General features: G+C 35.9%; 1 protein-coding gene across 1 annotated transcript in view; it reads left to right on the top strand.

Annotated features, from left to right (window-relative positions):
- Positions 1 to 15988, top strand: part of LOC138694717 (homeobox protein abdominal-A homolog) — a 381396-nt gene that overhangs the window by 93704 nt on the left and 271704 nt on the right. The gene's annotated exons all lie outside the window — the stretch shown is intronic.

The raw sequence follows: 15988 nt of genomic DNA, 5'->3' as shown, positions 1-15988 counted from the left end.
TAAAAATTGAACTTAATAATTGGCTTAGTAGGAATATTAATATTTAGACTAGTAATTAAATTAAATTCTAGTAATTTACAATTCATTTTAATATATCAATATGCCTGGTAAATTCTAGTAGCCTATCAGCATTCAAATTTATTTAATGTTACATAATTTTTCTAGTACACTTTAATTAATTATTTTACCTGATGTAGTTCCATGTAGTCCACTACAAGGCCACTCTTATCCGGAACTAGCAGGTATAGAGAAGTCTATATTGAAGGGGTGGTTGGACTGATCCATTGCGTGGAGGTGTGCTACGGTAATTACAATATTTGTGTGCAAAAACGATTAAAATAATATATAAATTAATGGGTATTAATTGAAAAATATCAAAGGAAATGAACAATATTTTACATTAATAATGAAGATTTATGGCCAAGACTAAATGAAAATACACTAAAAATGACCGAATAAAACAAAAAATGCTCTTATGAGATGTAAAAGGTAAAAACTGCAAAAAATGCCCTAACAAATATGTTTTAAAACACTCAGTTTATCACATAACATACAAATATTAAAACAGCAATGTTTCTGGCTTACTAGAAAAAAGATGCAAGTTCATCAAAATCCTAACCCTAGTGATAATGATGATAACTGTGGTGACAACGATGATAACTGTGGCGACAATGATGACAGCGATGATGATAATGATGCTTACGTCGACGACGATAGCGAAGACGATAATGACGACGGTACTGTTCTCCAACGAAGAGAAAGTCTCTGCGGAATGAAACGAAGCGGGATAATGCTGTGAATGAATGTTGATGTCATAAGATGTCATAAGGTCACACACGTGGGTACTCGTATCTCTATTGGGTAGCTCTCACAGCACAAACAATAACTCTGAAACACACATTTTTATACTACCCTAGTTACAAAATTAGATCACGGTTAATCTCCTGGTCTTTTAATCCCTCAATACAGGAAATAACATATCAAGAGAGCGCATGGTTTTTTAAACTGACGTTATAACGATAATATCTATCTACTTCACTCCAATAGATGACGCAATAGTAAGCACATTCCTTTCACGGTTAGTCTCCTGGTTGAAGAACAGTAACGACGACAGCAATGATGACGTCAGTTGTGACGATGCTGATGTTTAAGATTAGGCCTGCGACAGTGATGCTGACAGTGGCTACGACAGTAATTAATTAAATATTTTGACGTTACAGTCCTTCAGTCCGCCTCACGAACTCCAGCTGCTTGGAGATCAGGAACCTCTTGACACGTTAGATTAATGTTTTCTCAAATTTTAAGACATCTGGTCCACGTCAAACTAAATTAACACTGGTTACTGCTGTCCCTGAATATCAGTATGAATATTAGCTCCTTATCTATTAGATTAATGCCTTCCATTAACCACCTAATCTTCTTTCGTGGCTGGAATATTTCAACACCCCAACCCCTCCACGCCAACCATTCCAAGGGTTTGTTTCTCTTATTCACTGAAAACTCTATTTTCACACTGACAAAACCGCACAAAAGAGTTTTCGAGTTGGACCTCTAATGGCAACCATTTGAAATAGCTGTTTACTGCTGTCATTTATAGGGTCGTTTCGTAAAGTACTTCTACTTACAACTGCCTGCACTATGGCCGTCATAAAACCTCCCTACTCCCCCCTCCTCTAACCCGACACCTCCGTCACCCATACCCCATCTTCTGTCTTCACATGAAAAGGCTCATATATCCTGCTTGATAAATATTTGAATTGACTTTTTAACTTTCCCACTGATAGATATTTCTTTCAGTTAAGAGATTTCTTTTACATCCAGCGCTTCACGTTACTACGAGGGCACGTGCCCAAGCGTTCGGAAAGTTGGGGGGGGGGGAAGAAGGAGAGTTTGTTTTTATGAAGAAAGGAGAAAGCTTTGTGGGTAAATGCAGAGAGTGGGGGGAAGAGAGGTGCAAGATCCCTAAATAATGTGAAATGATGTGTCATATATGTTAACGTAAGTACATATATAAAGATTATTGAAACTGCATTTTTATGGCCATTATATTGCAGTAATTACGGTTATATGATGCTTATAGTACAAGTTAAACTTTGTTTTATAGTATATAAAAGACCTGTTATGAAGTCTCTCTCTCATATGATGCAATTCTGTGATGTGAACCTCAACAGTGTTAGAACATGCCGCCAGAGTACAGATGATGTCTTGCTTTCAGATGAATGATTTTCAATCTTAATAAAGTTTACACTTTAGTGTCAACAATTAAGTTGTCAGTAGGGTCTAAGTAAGCAAATACTGGGTTTGTTATGTTACAGCACGCGCCAAAACAAACAGTACTGAAAATGGTTACTACGCTTTTATGTAACTAGAAATCTATAAACTGTAGTTAAATAAAGCGATTTAATAATCTTGAACACAACTATAGCTTAATAAAACAAAGCCTAGAACTTATTGTGTTCCGAGCCTTGGCGTAGCGGTCTAGAGCATCCTGCCTAGGACTCGCGGTACGGAATGCGCGCTGGTTCGAGTCCTCATGGGGGAAGACATTTTCTCATGAAATTTCGGCCAGTGTATGGGACCGGTGCCCACCCAGCATCGTGATGCACTTGAGGAGCTACGATAAGGTAGCGAAATCCGGTTGCGAATACCAGCTATAACGGCTGGGAGGATCATCGTGCTAAACACACGATACCTCCATTCTGGTTGGATGATCGTCCACCTCTGCTTCGGCATGTGGGCGTGAGGCCAGCAGCCGGCTGATCGGTCTAGGCCCTTCACGGGCTGTAGCGCCACGGATTATTATTATTATTATTATTATTATTATTATTATTATTATTATTATTATTATTGTATTCTACATTCATAAGAAGTAATAATAATAATAATAATAATAATTATTATTATTATTATTATTATTATTATTATTATTATTATTATTATTATTATGTAATATAATAAGTAGGCCTAATGGAATAAAGAACACTGCAGAGTGTTTGCTTGGAGAAGAGCAAAGCCGCTTCAGGAAGGCACCATTATGCATAGACAATATTATATTTATCATTAAGCAGATAATTGAACGTAGGAGAGAAAATGATTTAGAAACACATTTCACCTTTGTAGATTTGATAAAACTTTCAATTGACTAAATAGACTTAAATTGTGGTGGGTATTAAAAATGAAGACTATCCACCATATTTATTTTCGGTAATAAGGAGCTTGTACAGAAATACAAATATCATAGAAAGTGGAAATAAAAGAAGTGAACAGTTTTTAACAAGGGTAGCCTATAGTTTATCACCTACTCCTTTTTAATACATAGCCTACATTGACGACATTGTAAAGAAATGGAAAATTTTAATAGACCTATGGTCCGTCCCAGAAATATGTGGAGTAACTTCGCGCATATGGGGGCGGAGTCTATTTGTGCCGGAGTGTATTGCGGGCAGTATCAGTTCGAGTCCGCTAAGGGGTAAGATGCTCGTGGTAGAAGGTATAGTAGAGTTCAGATAGAAATTACCCCCTCCTACAAGCGATTGCTCGCTTCGTTCAAGCAATGCCTCCACCCAGAGCAGTCATTGGCCCTAGCCCTCCCACACACCATTTGCGCAGAGATCTTGTTTCGTCTTTACACTCCATAGATTCCTATGACGGACCATAGAAATTAAATTATCTGAGGATATAGGCCTACCTATATAAGTGCTCTTCTCTTTGCCAAAAGTCCATGCACCTTTTAAAAAATTTATGTAAATCTTATAATTTTAAAATTTCAATTAGAAAAACGAAAATAATGTCTTTAAAGAGAAAGACCCGGTAACAGACAACAGAATTTTAGAGTAAGTATTTGATTTTAAATATCTTGGCTGTGAAATAAGCTTTAATAATGATAAGGATATTGAATATGAAGTTAATAAATTTCAAGCAATTTGTGGGACCATTCAAAGAACTTAAAATTAGGAACGAGAATAAAATGACATTCTGTTAAGTTAATAAGATTTATGGTAGTGAAACCTGGATACCAATTCAGAAAAACAAATGAGCAAAATTCAGTCGGCACAAATAATAAAATTCCTGAGGAGCTTTAAAAGCTCTACAATATTGGATAAAATACAGAATGATGATGTTAGGAAGAATTAAACATCCAGTCAGTATGTAATAAAATAATAGATAAATGAGGAATTAAACATCATAAAATAAATAAAATTAATAAAATAATAGATAATAGACAAAGTTGGACTAAATGTTTGTTAAGAATGGAAAACAATAGATGTCTTTAAACAGCCATAAGCTACATGCCGAGGGCAAGAAGAGATCGATGGCGATCCAGGAAACGCTAGAGACAGCTGTGAAGCATAAACCGACAAGTTGCATAATTTGTAAAATGGAAATGATGATGGTGATGGTGATATTCATAACGTTCACCTAGATTCTTAAACATGTTTTCAACTATAGGTTGCTGCAGTTTGTTAAAAGAAACACCGACTTTTCCCGTAATACCACAACAATAAATTGTAGTCGGATTCTCCTTTAACATTACCACGTACGTAGGTATCGGGTGTTCTAAGATAAGGTGAATGCGATGGATAAGAAAATTGTGTTCCGCAAGACATATGTTCCTCAAACTGTTCCTGGAGCAAAGCGAGTAGCCTATGTTCATGGCCGTGCGACTGGTAATAACGCTTTCTGCACTGTTTGTGAAATACTTCACGAAGGCCACCAGAAACTTGTTTCATACTTGGGTCATTTGCACGTTCAAGCCCGTATGAACGGAAATAATACTCAGCAATACAGACTTTTTGCTCTGTTGTGAAAGCCATAATTGCAGCACTAAGCCAAACATTGAATCTACAATATGTGTAAATATTCTGGCCAAGAAATGAATGCTTGGTTGCAGTAGCCAAGTGATTATTTCAGTAGGGCTACTGTTTGTTTTGGCGCATGCTGTAATTTCAGGGTAATGAATTACTGATAGTGATAGTTGGCGTTGTAAAATACGAAACGTCGAGTTGTGGGTAACATGAAATGTACATACTTACTTTGAGTTGCAACTTGGAGTAATTTTATTTAGCCTATAGTTGGTGACATTGTATCTTCGTAATCAGTGTTCTTTGCATTAGTCTATATCTCCCATTTAACAGGAATAAGAAATGAAAAAAAACACCTTTCAATGTGCAGACACTTTCCGGTGTTTCTTCTTCCGATCCTGTAGTCAGCTCCTATACCGCCTCCCCCTCTCTCCTCCCGTTATTTGGTAGCTATGTCCATTTTCGGAATTTTCTCCTTCAAAATTTTCTAGAGCTCCTTCAGTGGAGCAGCGACACTCTGAGCGAGACAAGTGGTCAACAGGCTTCGAGCTCACATATTCAGTTTTTCTGCCCCGAACTCTTCTCCCGAAGAAGTATAATGCTGGGGATAATTTATTTTAGTTAATACTTCTTGAAAAGCTAAGTGACTGAATTCGCAATTCAAATGAGAGACAAAAAATGAAAGGAAAAAATAAATAATATCCTTTGAAAGAAACCATAAAGTAAATTCGCAACCAGCAATTTCAAAGCCCCCAGATGTCAGCTGTATGGACTATTGGAATTAACGTGCTGTCAAAGTGAGGTAAAATGTTCATGGACTTAAAAATTTAAAGAAAAATACTAAGTTGCTGAATATTTAACATGCACAGATGAAGAGTTAGTAAGTGAAGTGTCACAAATGCGACAAGAATAATGATGTATGTATGTATGTATGTATGTATGTATGTATGTATGTATGTATGTATGTATGTATGTATGTATGTATTTATTTATTCACACTGCAAATGGATATATAACCGGTGGCAGTTGTAACTAATTACACTCAATAATGACAATTAATTATAAACACAACTAATAAAAAACAATAATAATAATAATAATAATAATAATAATAATAAGAAGGAAGAAGAAGAAGAAGAAGAAGAAGAAGAAGGAGCATCCTAAATTAAATGAAGCATGATCACTTAAAATAATATTTAATCTGTATCTTAATCCTAAGTTCGAACTAAGACCCACGAGTGTGACAGGTTTATACCTGCACAAGTACCTTTCGGCACTACACTTATTTCGCTGTCAACTCACTCACTGCACTGATTCTACCTGATTTCACTAACACTTCAAAACCATTTCACTGTTCAAATACATTGCACAGCCACTTCACTGACACAATACACTTCCTCACTGATAGAACACTTCAAATAACAAGATATCAATTACACCCTTTAAATAGTGTGTATAATATACTACCGTCTATTAGTAAAGTCCTTAAGCCTATTTTGAAATACATTTTTGGTTATTGATAAAGCCTTTAGTAAGTCTGCAGGTAAAGCTTTCAGTCTCTGATAGTACGATTGAGAAAAGAAAACTTTTCAGTGTCCGTCCTCTTCTTCTTTCCCTCAATTTATAATTATGAGTGATCGTTCCTTGAAGAGTAATTTGGCGGCTGCAGCCTATTTTTTATTTCTCTCCAGGCAGGCTCACCTCTGTATGTTTTGAACATTGCACATAATCGAATTCGCGTTCTTCGGTCCGTGAGTGTGTCCCATATTAATGGTGAACTTATTACGACAACACTTGAGAGCGCGTTTTTTAATATTTTCTAGTGTAAAAGGCGTTATGATAGGGCTGCTAAAGTAGGAAGGAGACGGGGCTGAAAATTTTAAGTTAGAAAATGAAAGGGCAGAGATTTGAGGTTATGGTTCACACATAGCCTCTTGTGCATAGGCTAACACATGTTTCTGAGTTATGTAAGTGGTTGTTGGATAGAAAAAAGGAAATTCTGGTTATGACAGCATAATTTTGTCATAGATTCAACCGCTCATGTATAGGCTACTAACAATAACAAATGAAACGCGTAATGCAAACATTTTATATATCATTACTTGTATACGCATGAATACAATTTTCTGCCTTACTTAAATTTTTGTAAAGTCAATTATTCGCAAACACTAAACCACTAAACAAAGAACTGTTATTCTTCCGTGGCGCTAGGAAGTAGAGTTTTATTATAGATTTGAAATGGCTCTGAAGTAGACAAAAGAAGAGCTTGAAGTTGGTGCAGGGAACAATAGAGAATTGCTCTGGCATCTTCACAAATTTTGAGGGAAGCGATGAGTAGCGTATAGCGCATAGCGCATTTTCATCATGGGGAAATAAAGAAGATCAAAATGGCGCTCAAGTGCTACAGTTCTTTATTCAGCCATGCGCGCGAGCTTATCACTCCACTGTTGGAGTCATCCCATATAGTTTCGTTTTATGATACGATGGTATAGATTACCCCTTCTCCACTCCCCACCCGCTACCCGCGTACAAACTTTAGAATGGAGTTTTTGAAAGAGCAATTCGGAAACTGCGGTTATACTTCATTTGTTCTGCGGGAGAATGTACCAAGGAAGTTGAAGTCATTGTCTCAAATTCACTTCTAAAAGTATATATATTTGAATGATGTCATTTCTCCTCTGTGGCTCAACGAGTAGAGATTGTACAGGGCTTCTCATTTGCAATCAGCTCGTCCATCCTCGTCAGCTGCTGTTTCCACACGATGAGTTATTAAGTAAGTCGCGGAACTCGAAAATATGAAATATTAAAATTATATTTCTGGAAGTATGCTTTAGGATGCTGTGGTTTTTTTAATGACATCTACAAGTTTTTGTTTAAGAAAGATCTCTTAATGCAGCGTTTTTCAAACTTTTTTAAAGTGGGGACCACTTTTTAAAGTCAGAACAGTTCCGCTTACCACCTTACTCTTGTTTCCTTCGAAAGCAAATTTATCATTTTCGTAGCATATTTTAATACCAGTATACCTATATTTTAATACTGAATTAAGGTTCGTTGCTTTGGTCCTCTGTTATGAATTCGGGTGGTTCCTGGCTGGGTTATAGGTGCGACGCCAGATGTGCAGGGAAAAGATGTCGAGAAACACCACGTGTATAGTGCTTTAAATCCCTCTTTTGTTGATGAGAGTAGAGTGGGAAGTCGATAGACGAATAGGGTAATAAATTTCATAAAATGTTAGTACTGGGAGAAAAGGTGAAATTCGATTGCCATATGTCATTTCCAAACTCTGAGATTTTAAGCTACAGTGTGATACGCAATTCGTTTTAATTTTATTTTTTCTTCTGTCTTTTTTTGAAGGACCACAAGGGCAGACCTCGAGGACCACAGGTGGTCCGCGGACCATAGTTTGAGAAACGCTGTCTTAATGTAAAATCACTTTTCAGACACTGTTTTACCGTATCGTGCCATCAAAGCAATAGTGTTATACTTTTGTAATGTAACGATAACACTTTGATGTTTACTTATCATCGTCATCATCATCATCATGAACCGTTCAGATTTGAGTTCACTTGAGCCTGTTTCTATATCTCAGAGTGCTCTTTGTGTGAACAGTGTTGTTTGAGGAGCTTTGTATCAAAGTTGGACAACTCTAATTTTGCTTTTTTTTACAGGTGAGGTGAAAAACTAGATTCTTAGAAACCAATGTCACCATTTTCACAGCCAGCCTGTGTAGTCGTGGATATTATTGCTAATGTTTAGTCTTGTAAAACTCAACCAGGCTAGTAGTATTATTCAAACGATCTTTAGCCCTTAGGCCACATTGATGATCAATAAGTCCGAGCTGTAAATCGTTAAATGTTATGTTTTATTTAACGACGCTCGCAACTGCCGAGGTTATATGAGCACACTTAAATGTAATCACCTGGCCCGGAATCGAATCCGCAACCTCGAGCATAGAAGGCCAGCGCTATACCAACTGCGCTATACCAACTGCGCTATACCAATGTCGCCATTAAACATTCTCATGGGTCAATGTGATTAAAATTAATATTCAGGTCGAAATTTAAGTTTAAAAAGTGGAGTTGTCCATCTCTGAAACTAAACCCCATTTCAGTTTGGTTGATAGGCTTTCCCCTCTACTCACAGTTCCTACCATCAGTCAAGGTGAAGATGCTACTGTTCATCTTACAAACGTTCGATTAATTGACTTTCTACATAGTGACAAATTTTATTTCTGAAAGTGTTTACCAGTAATCTATATTTCTAAAGTCCGTACTAAGCGTTTATATTGAACAGTGTTGTTTGAGGATCTTTGTATCAAAGTTGGACAACTCCACTTTTGATTTTTTTACAGGTGAGGTGAAAAACTAGATCCTTGGAAACCAATGTCACCATTATACGTACATTTTTTTAAACATTCTCATGGGTCAATGTGATTAAAATAAATATTTAGGTCGAAATTTAAGTTTAAAAAGTGGAGTTGTCCATCTCTGAAACTAAACCCCATTTCAGTTTGGTTGATAGACTTTCCCCTCTAATCACACTTCCTACCATCAGTCAAGGTGAAGATGCTACTGTTCATTTTACAAACGTTCGATTAATTGACTTTCTACATAGTGACAAATTTTATTTCTGAAAGTGTTTACCAGTACTCTATATTTCTAAAGTCCGTACTAAGCGTTTATATTGAATTTTATTGCTGTTTATATTAACTGGCACATTAAAAAGTTAGTGACAACGGAAAATAAATGTTTTCTCTACCGCTAGTTGCTACTCTACAGCATACACAATGGGACAATCTGCACTGTGTTACTCCCCCGACTTCATAATACAAACTAACATTCCTAAATGTACCGTAATTCATTATTAGTTCAAAATACTGTAAGAGCGACACAAAAATATACTCTAACATGTAATTGTCAGACATTGACACTGTATTTTATATTCACCTATGCACTTTATTTAATATTTTATTTGCTAGTGTGTACAACTTGGGGGGGGGGGGTGCAGGTATAAGAGGTAACAGCTACCAGTCTGTCACTGATTGACTCAGGGCAAGTAGAAGGGGAAAGAAATGCCTTCGCATCCTCTGAACTTGTATGAAATGTCGTTTAAGTCATGGAATTGTCTTTTTTTTAACCAAATAAAGTCATATTTAAAGTGGAGTTGTCTGTTTTTGAAACCAAACAAAGCCATATTTAAAGTGAAATTGTCTACTTTTGAATCTGAGTCTCTTCTACCTCGGTTTCAAAGCAAATTTACGTAAAACAGTACTTATTCATCCACAAACCGATTATATAAACAATCAGCCATGTTGGATTCGCGATGCGTGATGGGAAAAGATGGTAGCCTACGAATTTGGGCTTCTCATTGGCTACTAAAGGAATTGTCGTAATTTGAAACCAAGCCACAGTGGAGTTGTCTACATTTTGATTCTAAAGCACACAATTAAATTTAGTTCCGCTCTGTTCTGTCCGCTTTTGAACCTAAACAGTTCCAGAATCGCATTCAGCACACAAAATTCTATGAGAAACAATCAATATCTCCAAATCGCAAAAAATGGAGTTGTCTGACTTTGATATTATGCTTCTCGTTTAGATCTTCCTCTATATTCGTGCTCTTTAGGTTGATACTGGAATTTTTTCTTTAGTAAACGCAGTGATTCCATTCTTTGTACATAATCTAACCAGTTCCTTCGATATGTGTGTATACATACATACACACATACATACATACATACATACATACATACATACATACATACATACATACATACATACATACATTACATAGTGTCCCATTTATCTTGTACACCTATTATAACTTTTTTGTTCGGATAGGTATTGGAATTTTTGTTTTCGAGTGTTATGTTACGAGGGGCTAACATGAATGTGGAAATTTGATGCATGTAACTACAGTATGGTACAAGAAACGTGACGTCATCAATTTTTCAAATAGGACTACATACTTTAATTATGTTACATTGATTACACATATTAAGATGAGTTCAAAAATGTATCACAATGTCACTTTCCTAATCAATAACAACAACAAAACGAACCAAAAACGTACTTCCAATGTGATAATGTTATGCTTTGAGAGTCACAGATGATGTTCCAAATGGTGACCATCCATATTAATGCATATTCGAAGGCGTTCCCCGAAAGACCGTATGACTGTCCGGCATATTGCTGGCTGAACGAACACACAAACCTGTCGAATGCGTTGCTGCATGTCGTCTGGTGTTGTCAGAATGTTCTGGTACCCACTGTCCTTTACAGTTCCTCACAGGAAGAAATCGAGTGGCGGAGAACGTGCAGGTCACTTTACATGGATTGTGGCGTCGACAGTTATGTTTTGTTTACATGTTAGATAGCAAACACGCAACACACGACGTGTACGGACGTCAGTCGTCTTTCGTTTTGTGTAAGTTAATGGACAAGATGAATGGAGCACCACAACAAACGACACATTCTGATGGCATTCATTTTGAATCAAGCTGTACGGTTGACGATGAGGAAACGTTCTCGTACTTGCCCCATCATGAACGATGGTTATATTGAACACACGTTATAACGCTCTCTTTCTTCAGTGCACATGTACTGACGAGACATAATAAAACCCCAAGATTTCGAAAGTTGCTGGTTTCCCAACCTATGTTTACCTTATTTCATTGTCCTCTACTCACCGCTGCAGTTTATACCTGTAGTCTACTTCTGGAACACCCGGTATATTGAACTAACAGGGAACGAGTAATTCTAGGTCTAGACTATAGCCTATAGTATGGTTCAGAACTGATTTTTTTCGAAAGAGGAGTGAATACGCTAATATTAAATAGCCCATTTCAAAGATTGGCACCTCTGCATACGTCATACCTCATTAGTGTCTTCGTCTTTTTCTCGTCAGTCATTTTCAACGGTCTCTAATAAAAATCGCCTGAAAACGACACTTTTATGATGAAAGCATACTTAATGGACCATGCTAATACAGCCGTAACTGAATCGAAATGTGGATAGTGATGATAAAATTGTAGCAAAATAAAAAACATAAATGTTTGTAGGAGCAATTTAAGTTTTATAAAAATACTTTTAGTTATATTTACGCTTTTGCTTGACTTCGCCGCCGACGATGTTCAGGTTTTCTGTGGTTTTATTTTTCTTTGGGTTAGGTCTGCATTATTCCTTCCCCACCATAGACCTTTTTTCTCCCTATTTGTGACGGGACAAAAAACAACTAATGTTCTCCATTAGGAATTTAAAAATGTTTGAGATATTTGTTCCTTCTAATGTTGCTATTAACAAACCTAATGTCAGCTGCATATTGTGTCGTAAGGCAGCTTTCTTTTATTACGTTATAGACCTGTTCATTACGATTTATTTACAACAATTTTCACTGCCGAGCATCTCAATAGAGCAGACCCATTACTGTTCAGTAACTGTATCTTAAGACTTGAGGTGTGTTTGTATATGGAATCCAGGTACGGAAGGTCAAAATACCTTTAAACAGTTCATCCTAAAACATATTCTGCCTTTCCTAAAATCCTTAATATCAGCAGTTTTTTCGTTCCTTATTTACATCATAATTCCTCTTTCTCTTTTTATATTTCTTCAAGTGTTCCCCCACCTTTTCTTCCTTTATGCTCCCCTTTTCTCTTATTTCTCACTAGCCGTACCCGTGCGCTCCGCTGCACCCGTTAGAAATAAATATAAAGTAATTACATAATTAAAATAGGACATTTGATCCAGGGAATATTCATGTTTGATAAAAGGATTATATCGTTTATTATGTTACTTAATTTAAATTGTATTAAAAAAATTAAAATGCGATCATTTTGATCCAGAGACCACTCATTCGGCCATAAAAATTATTTTAACAAATACAGGAAACGAATGTACAGAATAGCCTATCAAGTTTTCTGTGCATGAGAAGCTATTTTAATCTTAGGCCTACCTGTCCTCGATTCACTCAGAAGTTACTGTAATAACATTATAGCATTGTGTCCATCTAGAGAAACTACACTTTCCAGTAGTGAATTAATAATTAATTATACAAATCGGTTAATTTAGCTTCCAATATTACTTCATACAAACACAGAAACATTCTCTGTAGGCTATGTTTCATAGCTTTCGATTGTTGTTGTCCAAGGCCCCTTATAGACGAAATTATTTGTTTTTTATTTCATTACACCGTCTTAGATGGCGTTGTTATTGTAATTTTGAAACTCGTTTATCTCATTAAATATCGGTCCTATCAAAATTTTGCATAGAATAAAACTTATAGGAAATTATTTTTAAACAAATTTTTGTTATGTAATATTTTTCATGAAAATTAATAATAAGGGATATATTTCGATTTATTTAATTCAAACCCCCTTATAACCCCCCTTTTAAATAAGACATTTTGAATGACATATAGCCTAAATTCTAAGTTACAACGAACTTAATTTATATTCCAATTTTCATATAAATCGGTTCAGCCACTATCGCGTGAAAAGGTAACAAACATCCAGACAGACAGACAGACATACAAACAAAAATTTCAAAAAAGCGATTTTCGGTTTCAGAGTGGTTAATTATATATGTTAGGAACCAATTATTTTTGGAAAATCGAAAATTACCAGAAAAATTTCGGCTATAGATTTATTATTAGTTTAGATTTCCCATATACATAGGCTACTTTGATATGTTGTTCACAACATTTTTCTTTTCAAAGATAGCCTACTGATTTTTCATTAATCGTGCAATACAAAGAGTGTTTCATAACATAGAGTTCACTTCAGGGACGGATTCAATATACAAACGTTATTTAAATACCGAGCGATATCATCCACCGCTATGGAGCAATGGCTAGCACGTCTGACCGTCATAATATCTTTATGTTGTTTTGTTTTATTGACGTAACAGTTTGGAAGGAAATTAAACGCAGAATAAATATGGGAAATGCCTGTTATTATTCGGTTGAGAAACTTTTATCATCTAGTCTGCTGTCAAAAAATCTGAAAGTTAGAATTTATAAAATACTGTAGTTTTATTACCGGTTTTTCTGTATGATTGTGCAACTTGGACTCTCACTTTGAACAAGGTGTTTGAGAATAAGGTTCTTAGGAAAATATTGGTGCCAAGAGGGATGACGTTACAGGATAATGGAAAATGTTACACAACGGAGAACTGCACGCATTTTATTCTTCACCTGACATAATTAGGAACACTGAATCCAGACGTTTGATATTGGAAGGGCATGTAGCACGTATGAGCGAATCCAGAAATGCATGTAGTGTGTTAGTTAATTGAGAGGCCGTAGGAAAAAATACCTTTGAGAAGGCCGAGACGTAGATTGGAGGATAATATTAAAATGGATTTGAGGGAGGTGGAATATGATGATAGAGACTGGATTTATCTTGCACACGATACGGACCGATGATGGGTTTATGTGTGGGCAGCAATGAATCTCCGGGTTCCTTAAAAACCATAGGCCTAAGTGGGCCTAAATAAAAATCGGGAAAATATTTATTTGTATGTGCTAAAATATCGAAAATATGCGATAAAAAAGGAGAAATATTTAATTATGTTTGAATTACTTTATGTGAATATAAACAATATGCAGTAGTCACCAGTATAAATTATGCTGAAGAATTACAGTATACAGTGAGCTGCTAGCGCGTCTGGCCGCGAAACCAGGTGGCCCGGGTTCGATTCCCGATCGGGGCAAGTTATCTGGTTGAGGTTTATGTTTTCCCTCAACCCAATATGAGCAAATGCTGGGTAACTTTCGGTGCTGGTCCCCGGACTCATTTCAACGGCATTATCACCTTCATCTCATTCAGACGCTAAATAACCTAAGATGTTGATATAGAGTCGTAAAAAACCTACTAAAAATACACAGTTAGATTCATCCTCAAATTGTCCATCACAAATTACTGACGATTATCTCGAAACACTGCCTTGTTCAGAGGAAAAGAGCGCCTTGGCCACTGAGAAACAACATGCATTTCCTGGAGATTGTTTATGATTGGAAACGAAAGCAGAGGCAGCTGAAGTTTATGAAATCATAATTGCTTTCTGAATCGGCGTTATGATAACTTACAAGGCACCCCTAAATGACACATCAGTGTTTGTGTGTGTGTGTGTGTGTGTGTGTGTGTGTGTGTGTGTTAGTTGCAGTACTATTTTTTTTAGTGGTGATGACTCTTATCGCTTGTGGTGAGAAAACAGACTGCAGTCCCACAGGTCCACAATTCCGAGAAACATTTGCCAGTTGTCACGTCTAAGCAACTGAACTGAAATTTCGGGTGATGATTAATCTGAAACAGGACTTTTTTCAAAAAACTTAATGTTTATGTGTTTTATGTGAATATTTGAAAATATATATTTACATAGAAATAATTCAAAACATGGTTTTTATGTGAAATAAAATCTATATATATATATATATATATATAATTTGAACTGGTAATGGAAATTACGGGAAAACGGCTTAACGGATTTTAATGAGCGACCCCTCATTTTCATGCCTGGCATCCAAAGTTTTTCGGAAAAGTAGTAGTTTTCAGTGAAATGTCAATTTTCCTACATAATTTTCCTATTTTCCAAAATCATCTGTTGTCAGTTTTTAGAACTAATTTTATAGAATCACGGCCGACTTGATTGAATTTCAGAACAAAACACACACTACAATAAACAATAGGCTATTACACGAAGGCCATGACCTGCAGGATTGCCGACATATTGAGAGCTCAATTCAATTTGTTATTAAAAACTGATTCTGCAATGTATAATTTTTTGAGTACAGCTGTGTCTTGGATATTCAAATCTACGAAACTTGAGGTGGTTTGATGACATTATTACCATTAGAAATTAAATATTATTGTAGTTAATATCATGATGCATCTATTTTTCATTAACTGTACATAATATTGATGCTATATTGATGACATGAAAGTGCAACGTTTTGTGGTTATGTAAGTAAATGTAGAGAATATCTTAATTTAGATCTTCATTTCTATAATTTACTGAGTGGCTGCTATATATAACTACAAAACTTAAGTAAGATAATAATATTGTTATTAAAAATCAAATATTTTTATACTTATTAACCCAGTGGGGTTGGGTCTTTTTCATATACTTAATGGCGGTGTAGTGTAGATATTGATATGTGTCATTGTCTTCAGTATTGGCTCGAGAGAGCGCAAA

Source organism: Periplaneta americana, chromosome 2, assembly GCF_040183065.1.
Source record: "Periplaneta americana isolate PAMFEO1 chromosome 2, P.americana_PAMFEO1_priV1, whole genome shotgun sequence".
In the NCBI taxonomy this organism is placed as follows: Eukaryota; Metazoa; Arthropoda; class Insecta; order Blattodea; family Blattidae; genus Periplaneta; species Periplaneta americana.
This window is presented reverse-complemented; position numbering and strand designations above follow the sequence as displayed.